Source organism: Schistocerca nitens, chromosome 3 (assembly GCF_023898315.1).
Source record: "Schistocerca nitens isolate TAMUIC-IGC-003100 chromosome 3, iqSchNite1.1, whole genome shotgun sequence".
NCBI lineage: Eukaryota > Metazoa > Arthropoda > Insecta > Orthoptera > Acrididae > Schistocerca > Schistocerca nitens.
In genome coordinates this window covers 39,633,035-39,642,997 of record NC_064616.1, presented here as the reverse complement: position 1 = coordinate 39,642,997, position 9,963 = coordinate 39,633,035, and the positions used below count along the sequence as shown (strand labels likewise).

Below are 9,963 nucleotides of genomic sequence, written 5' to 3'. Positions count from 1 at the left end.
TCACAGAAATCGCAGAAGTAGCAGAAGTCACAGAAATCGCAGAAGTAGCAGAAATCGCGGAAGTAGCAGAAATCGCAGAAATAGCAGTGGCGGAGGGATACACGACCTATGTTCCTTAACTGCGACTCTTAACTGCGACAAATCACAGTTAAGAATAACAGATACTGAAAAGTAGCATTCACAGAAATCACTGATATCGGAAAATCGCAGTTTAGCCCATCACTATGTGGCTGTATTGTACACAGCTCGCAAGCGTGTCAGTGGCTTGAGCTGCAAAGCTGTTGTGAAGATAACACTACAGTATGATATATTTTTATATATTCCAGTGCTTTTTCTTTTCTTATTTTCTGTTTTCTTTTCTTGGTACGTTGGAAGATTTATTATGAGATGGATTTTGTAACTTTCTTTTACATCAGCAGCAATGGCCTTGCCGCAGTGGATACACCGGTTCCCGTGAGATCACCGAAGTTAAGCGCTGTCGGGCGTGGCTGGCACTTGGGTGGGTGACCATCCAGCTGCCATGTGCTGTTGCCATTTTTCGGGGTGCACTCAGCCTCGTGATGCCAATTGAGGAGCTACTCGACCGAATAGTAGCGGCTCCGGTCAAAGAAAACCATCATAACGACCGGGAGAGCGGTGTGCTGACCACACGCCCCTCCTATCCGCATCCTCACTGAGGATGACCATGCGTTCGGATGGTCCCGATGGGCCACTTGTGGCCTGAAGACGGAGTGCTTTTTTTTTTTTACATCAGCCATCTTCAATTTTTAAATTTCGCACTTTCCATGACCTTTAATTCTTAAATCTTCCACCATCCAGCATTCTGCCTACATCATGCATTCAAAGTCATTGATCATGTCATATGTGCCTACTCAAGGGCGTTGATGATGTCATGATCGACAGGTGATGATCTTCAGCAGATACTTCAAAGTCAAAGTGGGCTGGAGGCTCCACTGATACACTATACTTGTCTCTGCTGTTTTTCTCGTTAGTGCTGATTACTTCTGTAATTTGTGCAGATTTTTTACTGTTTAGAGGGGATATTTTTAAATAAGTTGCTATCATATTTTACATGTTCCAATTTCTGTCTGTGTTTGGGGAGAGTGTAGCAAAGAAATTGGCGAAATGCCAATTTAACTTTGTTGAAAATGAAGAGGAATAACCAGAATGAAAGAAGCAAATTGAGAAGCCATTTTGGTCTTCGATTCTTAATGTACTAAAGCAGATTCCAGTCGACGTGCTGAACGACACGATTAATGACTTAGAGTAAAATGGAAAGTTAGGAATATTGAGGCATACTCCGCACATTGTGCTGAATGAGAAGGTGAACAGCATCAACATTAAATGTATGACAGAAAGTAGGAGCAAAGAAGAATCTAAAGCATTTTCGGTTGGGGCCAGCGTGAATTTAAAGGAAAGTGTAACTGGAAAACACTTAGAGAACATAATTTTTGACTGTGAGACAGGAACACACGACAGTGTTGCACAAGTAGGGAGCTGTAAGAACCCGTGTGAAGAAGACCGAGTCTCTAACCATGAGTTTCTCGAAAGCTCAGCTAGTGAGGCCCTCAGAAAAAAGTAGGCAATTAGGATCTGTCAGAAATGAAGCTGAATTCAGAATCATTGCTAGGAAAAATAGCTATGTTTTATTATATTATCATCATTTGCAAGATGATCAGAAAAGTGAAGTAGTATTATCTACTCTGTAACGGGATGTAGTCCTGAATCACGTATCTAAAGTTATTCACTCGAAGTCTGAAAAAGAGCGAGATTTGTTTAAATCTGCAGATAATTAGAAGATTACCAATGAGAAAACCGCTACACAGTTGTCATGGATGGGAGACATTAAGATAAGCACCAAAAATCTCAGGAATGGAGGAAATGGGCTTAAAGAAAATATTTGAAATTGGCACAATTAGAGTGGTATGGAGCTACTAACAAGGGAACCTTCCCATCGCACCCCCCTCAGATTTAGTTATAAGTTGGCACAGTGGATAGGCCTTGATAAACTGAACACAGATCAATTGAGAAAACAGGAAGAAGTTGTGTGGAACTGTGAAAAAATAAGCAAAATATACAAACTGAGTAGTCCATGGGCCACATAAGCAACATAATGGACAAAGTGAGCTCAGGAGCGCCGTGGTCCCGTGGTAGGGTGAGCAGCTGCTGAATGAGAGGTCCTTGGTTCAAGGCTTCCCTCGACTGAATATTTTACTTTCTTTATTTTTGCATAGTTATCTGTCCGTTCGTTCATTGACATCTCTGTTCACTATAATAAGTTTAGTGTCTGTGTTTTGCGACCGCATCGCAAAACCGTGCGATTGGTAGACGAAAGGACGTGCCTCTCCAATGGGAACAGAAAACATTTGATCGCAAGGTCATAGGTCAACCGATTCCTCCACAGGAAAACACATCTGATATATTCTATACGACACTGGTGACGGCATGTGCGTCACATGACAGGAATATGTTGTCGACCCACCTAACTTGTACACTTGGCGAATGGGTAAAAAAGATTCTTCTGCCTTGCCCAATTTAGGTTTACTTGTGGATGTGATAATCACTCCCCAAAAAATGATGAAAACATAAGAGTTTGTCACATAAACTGAAAATAAAAAATTAAACTTTACACTGGATGGAACATTTGAACCAAGGATCTTCCGTTCCGCAGCTGCTCACGTTACCACGAGACCACGGCACTCCTGCGTTCCCATCGTCCTTAATATTGCTTATCTTCCCTTGAACTACTCAGTTTGTATGTTTTGCCTATTTTTTCGTAGTTCTACACAACTTCTTCCTGTTTTCTCAATTGATCTGTGTTCAGTTTTTCAAGGTCTATCCACTGTGCCAACTTATAACTAAATCTGAGGGGGGGGGGGCGATGGGGAGGTTCCCTTGTAAGAGAGGCTAAATACTCCCGCAATCACCGAGCGAGGTGGCGCAGTGGTTAGCACACTGGACTCGCATTCGGGAGGACGACGGTTCAATCCCGTCTCCAGCCATCCTGATTTAGGTTTTCCGTGATTTTCCTAAATCGTTTCAGGCAAATGCCGGGATGGTTCCTTTGATAGGGCACGGCCGATTTCCTTCCAAATCCTTCCCTAACTCGAGCTTATGCTCCGTCTCTAATGACCTCGTTGTCGACGGGACGTTAAACACTAACCACCACCACCACTCCCGCAATCATGAGCATCTGCATGACTTGCTCCATTTTTCGCGCAGATACGACGTAAGCCACAAACAAAATGAAGATCGCAGCCAAATGAACCTGAAGAAGACAGAATTTCTATCAGTGCATCTTGGATCGAAGAAATCACTGAATGAAGATTCGAATCCTCTCTGATTGCCTTTTCGACCTGCACTACGCTAGAAGCTATACCTGCCTGATGCCACGTAGTGATCTTACTAAATTTTTATATGTCCACCAAATACGCAGTGGTGATAGGAAAGTGGTAAATATCTGACTAGTATCTGTGCTCCATGAATCAAAAAACCTGCTCCAAAGAAACGGCCGTATTTGGTTTATATCTTTATAGTGAAATGACATGTGAATCTGAAATATGGCGAGCATGACGTTGATGGCTTGCTGATGACAATGTATATGCTGTTTACTGGTTTAACTTATGCAGTTAATTATAGTGAATCAAAGTGCTGTGGTATATTGATTTATCGTTCATTTTGTTTTATGCTAAACACGCTACTTTGTCTTTCTCTGAATCAGGATTGAAATAATTTTCATTCAAGTTGGTTGCCTCACATATTTGCATATTTTCCTTTATTCATGTTTCGTTTTTAAAATCATTAGAATGTCAGGATTAAGAGATGAAGTACTAATTTATTTTGTTTGTTATTGAGTATTTGGCCTCCTATACAGTACTGTCATTTTAGATTCCTTTCAATTTTAGAGGGTAGATTTTTCATAATTTCATCATTTTTATTGCTTAATTAATATTGATTACGATCATGAAAAGGATAGTACAGTAGTTGTCAGCTACACTATATTAATTTGGGTTTCGTTTTATTTTGCTTTTAGAAAACAAGGGATTTATCAATCATTCTGTATTTAACTTTTTCAAGTACCTAATCGTTCTTGACTTTTCCATATGTATCTAATAAGGTAGTATTATTTGAATATAATTATGTAATGGACTAGAGTATGCCAAGTTTACGTCTTCAAATATCATGGCTCTTATAAACACCAACCAGCTAGTCATTTTTCAGCTGCAATATTTCTATTATCCCTGGGGAATCATTTTATAAGTCGCTGAAAAATGGGGGGCTGTGTGATATATATTTTCCTGGCCGCTCATTTGGGCTACATCTGTTTCGTTATAGTAGTCACCACTACGTTTCCACTTGCAATCAGTAATGGTTTTTTTGGCCAAAGATGATGGAGTGGGCTTGCCCTAGTCCTTCGAGAGGGTGTTCATCATAGCCAATTCAGCTGAGCTTAAGAGCGAGTATTTTCTCCATGATGGCCAATATCTCCACCATTTCTGGCAGAGAAATTTCTATAACTACTGCCAGAGAGCATCACCTTACAGAAGCGCTACAAGCGGGAGAAGGAATGATCAATGAAAATGTCTACATTCTGCTCCTGGTTCCGATCGGCTGAAAGACCAAAATGGAATATAATTTTATAGAGTGGTTTGAAGCTCCTGGAGAGGAGTTTGTGTTGTAAAGTTGTTATTATTTTGGAAGTCAGTAGTTTGTGATCCTTAATGATCAACGAGAGCTACTTTGCTGGTACAGAAAGCCCACAAATCATTAGAAAGTGCGTTACTGTGTGTTGGTATTGAGGTTTGCTTAGGCAGTTTTCCCGTTTCTCACAGCGAGTGTTGCGAATTAGTGAGCGTGGACATGTTTGGTAAAAAGAGGCCACAGAACAGAGAGGAGTGTTGTGGATTAGTGAGTGTGGACGTACTTGAGAAAAAGAGTCCTCAGAACAGAATGAGGAGCCATTAGTTAGCTGGTGGTGGTGTTGGATAAAAGTGACAACTTGACTAGGGTTCACTGAAGCCAAATAAATTACGTTTGTTTCCATCCAAATTTGAGAGTGATGTTTTTTGTGGCTCTTTACCTATTTGCTATCGACTGTATTGCTAATTTGTTGTGTAGAAAATGTCAATGGGTTTGTTAGAGGCCAGTTGGAAGCGGTGTATAAGCTGTTAGGGGTGAACCTATTCCCATCCAGTGGTCACATCTCAGAATCTTTCCTGAATAGTTAGGTAACTACATGGCTTTCAGTTATTAACTTTGGAGTTACGAAGCTTAATCCTGTCTGGCGAGTCAACGTGAAGCTGCAACCCATATTTACAATGATTTTATTCTGTAGCTGACGAGAGAATTAATCTAGGTCTGCAAATAAACGTTTCTGATTTAATCCACAGAGCAGTACATCACGTAATTTGTCATGCATGCCGCATATCGCCAAGGGTGCATAAATTTAGGACGTAGCCATAGGTGTGATCTCATGCAACGCCTCAGAAGCTGTGACAATACAAGTCAGAGTGTAATGTCCCACGGCCGGCAGGAAAAAACTAACGATCAAGTTTGAACACACTTTATTATAACTAAACCGCATTCTTGGCATGCACTAATTTCCAAACGCAGGAAGAACAAGAAGCACAACAATTTTTGTGGTGGCAAACCCAGATAAGATTACAAGACAATGCAAAGAAAATAATAACCAAAATACTACTCTCCACAATTACGAAGATACAACTTTCTACTGCAGGCTAGACCGAGTGTCTACTATGCTGGAGCCAGCATAGGTATTGGGCAAAGCTGTCCTAGCTGTAGGTACACACTGCCGATCTGACTCTGCTGACTTGCTTATAACGCAGATTCGGTGGAGTGCTACACGTAGACATATTAGTTCCAATTGGTGGATCTCTATCACATGGCTTTTCACGAAGTAGTTCCGTGTTTATGCGGAAAGTCTGTTGTTTACATCCAATGGCGATGTTTCGATCTGAGCTCTTGAAGGGAGGTCGGCAGTCCACCTTGCTTGTCTGTTGTGCGGGCCCTCTACCTGATAACTCCGCCACAGGCCGTGCAGTATGAACAGGTGAGCGATCGTGCTGAAAGACACAATCGCCGTCCCCGAATTGCTCTTCAAAAGTGGGAAGCAAGAAAGTGCTTAAAACATCAATGTAGGTCTGAGCTGTGATAGTACCAGGCAAACCAACAAGGTGCGCAAGCCCCCCTCTATGAAAAAACACGACCACACCATAACACCACCGCCTTCGAACTTTTCTGTTGGCACTACACACGCTGGCGAATGACGTTCACCGGGCATTCGCCATATCAATACCCTGCCAGCGGATCGCCACATTGTGTACCGTGATTTGTCACTCCTGACAACTTTTTTCCACTGTTCAATCTTCCAAAGTTTACGCTGCTTACACCAAGCGAGACGCCGTTTGGTATTTATCGGCGTGATGTGTGGCTTATGAGCAGCTGCTCGACCATGAAATCCAAGTTTTCTCACCTCCTGCTTAACTGTCATAGTACTTGCAGTGGATCCTGATGCAGTCTGGAATTCCTGTGTGATGGTCTGGATAGATGTCTGCCTGTTACACATGACGACCCTCTTCAACTGTCGGCGGTCTCTGTCAGTCAACAGACGAGGTCGGCCTATACGCTTTTGTGCTGTACGTGTCACTTCACGTTTTCACTTCACTATCACATCGGAAACTGTGGACCTAGGGATGTTTAGGAATGTGGAAATCTCGCGTACAGACGTATGACACAAGCGACACCCAATTACATGTCGAAGTTCGAAGTCTGTGAGTTCTGCGGGGCGCCGCATTCTGCTCTCTCACGATGTCTAATGACTGCTGAGGTCGCTGATATGGAGTACCTGGCAGTATGTGGCAGCACAATGCACCTAATATCAGAAACATATATTTCTGGGGGTGTCTGGATACTTTTGATCACATAGTGTAGCACCACCATTACTCATGCACCTGCGCATCATATATGAGCAATAATCGAAGAGGACGTCAAACTAGACAGGGGGTGATTATATAGCGACTTCCATACATGGAGTGTACTATCGATCTCCAGTCTAAAAAAACTCACTCGAAGATGGCTGAATGATTGTCAGCCGAAATCGTGGCAAGATGTCCATATCATCTGACTGCAATCCTACATCTTCATGGAATACTCTTTATGCTAGGAAAATTCCAACAAATACTCTCACGATATTTGAGATCCACTTCTATAATGTACCCCATATTCGAATCGTTTGGTACATTTTCCACATCATAATTATTAACACTCTCTGTAGAAAGCTATACAAAATTGGACACTCGAAGTTACTGCAACATCGCCCATCTGTATAGCCTATTCACATCAAACTATATGATGTAAGACTGGTCACTTTTGTCATAATAACTGGCTATGAGTCTTTTGTTGCCAACTGCGTGTCTGCAAGGGCAATGGATTATACCTCCTCTAATACCTCTTTCAAGGAACTGGAGTTGTTTGATACCGGTCATAAGCTGTAATTCACCTTTAGTAACTTTTAGCAGAGAATCCCAAACAGTATCAAGCGAAGTAATATATGTCTTCAGGCAAAGATCGCGGAAGTTCCGAACACATCAGCAAGGATTAGCACATCAATTTGTAAATATAAATCGAGACAGTCTTTTAATATTTTACACTTGATTCCAGTCCACACACTGCAGGCTCTTTGGTATTTTCTTCCATCATTTTGTCAGTTAGTAAACTTTTAAACTTTTCAGCTGAGAGTCACCTATATAGTTCACTTCCAGTTAACTCAGTTCGTAGCCCACATATTCATACAGAAAAATTCACTTTCGATTAACTAGATTAAACTCTCAATCACAGAAAAAAAATATGTTCTCATTATCTTGAGTTTATCTGATTTCAGGTGTAACACAAACTTTTTCGAGTGAGCACTTCAAGAAATTTTAGTGCATCGATGAATAGGAAATTTATATTGCACAACTGCAATAAGTTTTGTCAAAAATTTATGTTTCTCCATATTCGATGACAGAAGATAAACGCGACCTGGATTTATTTTTTTAATTTCTTCATAATCATGTGTCACCTTTTGTTCACAAATTTTTGTGATTAGAAACAACCTGTCGTATATTCTCATATTCTGAAATACAACTAGAACTAAATGATAATTAATTGGAACACTCAGCTGCCGATAGGTGTTGTTGATATACCTCGATGGTGACGCTGAAAATGTGTGCCCTGACCGGAACTCGAACCCAGGATCTCCTGCTTACATGGCAGACGCTCTATCCATCTGAGCCACCGAGGACACAGATGAATAGCGCGACTGCAGGGACTTATCCCTTGCACGCTTCCCGTGAGACCCACATTCCCAACTGTCCACAATCTACATACGTAATGTACCTAATAGATATTTGCCCATCCACTCATTACAAGCACGCTCTGAGGTGACGATTCCCGTAAGAGTTCGGGCAACCTGTGCGCATTCGCACAGACGAAGGTCAGTGGCCGGGTAGCCTTTAACTATATATGAAGATAGTAACTGCTCTCGAAAGAACAGATATCATTAATCACCGCCCGCATCTCGTGGTCGTGCGGTAGCGTTCTCGCTTCCCACGCCCGGGTTCCCGGGTTCGATTCCCGGCGGGGTCAGGGATTTTCTCTGCCTCGTGATGGCTGGGTGTTGTGTGCTGTCGTTAGGTTTAACTAGTTCTAAGTTCTAGGGGACTTATGACCACAGCAGTTGAGTCCCATAGTGCTCAGAGCCATTAATCACCGTGCAGCTTCTCTAGAATAAATGATAATTAATTGAAACCCTCAGCTGCCGACCTGTCTAGTCGCGCTATTCGTCTGTGTCCTCGGTGGCTCAGATAGACAGAGTATCTGCATGTAAGCAGGAGATCCCGGCTTCGAGTCCCGGTCGGGGCACACATTTTCAGCTGTCCCTATCGAGGTATATCAACAACACCTGTCGGTAGCTGAGGGTTCCAATTATTCTCATTTATTCTAGAGAAGCTGCACGGTCATCAGTGGTATATGTTCTTTGGAGAGCAGTTACTATCTTCATACAACTGGGACTGTTACTGTAGTCTGAAGTGGGCACTGGAACTGGGATGTGCCGGACCTTCATACATACTGGAGAAATGGCAAACGTCTCTTTGTTCGGTATCACTTTCTTAAAACAGTTCCTGGCAAATATGACAGACCTCTGGAAGTGAAATATTAATTCTTCTTCAGAACTTAATTCCATCTTTTTATTTTGCAATAAAAAATCATTTACAGCCTCAGGAATTGCATATAGCTGTTCAGTCAACCATTCCATGCAACTGGGCTTCTGAACAATTTAAACTCTGTGTATCCCTGGTCATAGCTGTAGTATATAATGAATAGTTTATGCACATGTAGGTGATCAGAATACGAACCAGAGTCTCTACTAGAATTTCAAGTAGCAACTGGTTCTAACTCACATTCTATAACAGCATAAATTACAAATGGTAAATCTTACAAGCTCGTTCTTGGCAGTAGGCATGACATTGTTGACTGGTTTAAACTATGTGCAGTGAGCTAAATGAGCATCTAACGTTTCTGTGAAATGAAAATAAATGAGGCAACGCTCAGATACCACGATGGACTCAAAGAAAGTAATAATGCTATAATATGTTAACCTTGATAGATTTTTATGTAATAGAAATGGCATTGTCCGTATTGGTAACCTGTGACAGTAATAGATTTACATGTTTATTAGCAACAACTAGCAACACTGGAAGCCAAATCGAGGAGGTATAAACATCGTGTGGCTACATAACATAATGTGGAATTGGCTGACACTAAAATAGCTGTACTAATGGATGGATAATGCAACAGCCCTGTGTAGACGATTATTACCTTACAGTAACGTAAGATTTCGCTGGAATTATTAACAAAATGGAGATGTGTAATAATCTAACACCAAACCACGATTTCTATATG

At 41.6% G+C, this 9,963-nt stretch overlaps 1 pseudogene; it reads left to right on the top strand.

The window, feature by feature from the left end:
• Positions 1 to 417: 417 nt before the first annotated feature.
• Positions 418 to 534, top strand: LOC126250563 (5S ribosomal RNA; annotated as a pseudogene).
• The last annotated feature ends 9,429 nt before the right edge of the window (positions 535 to 9,963 follow it).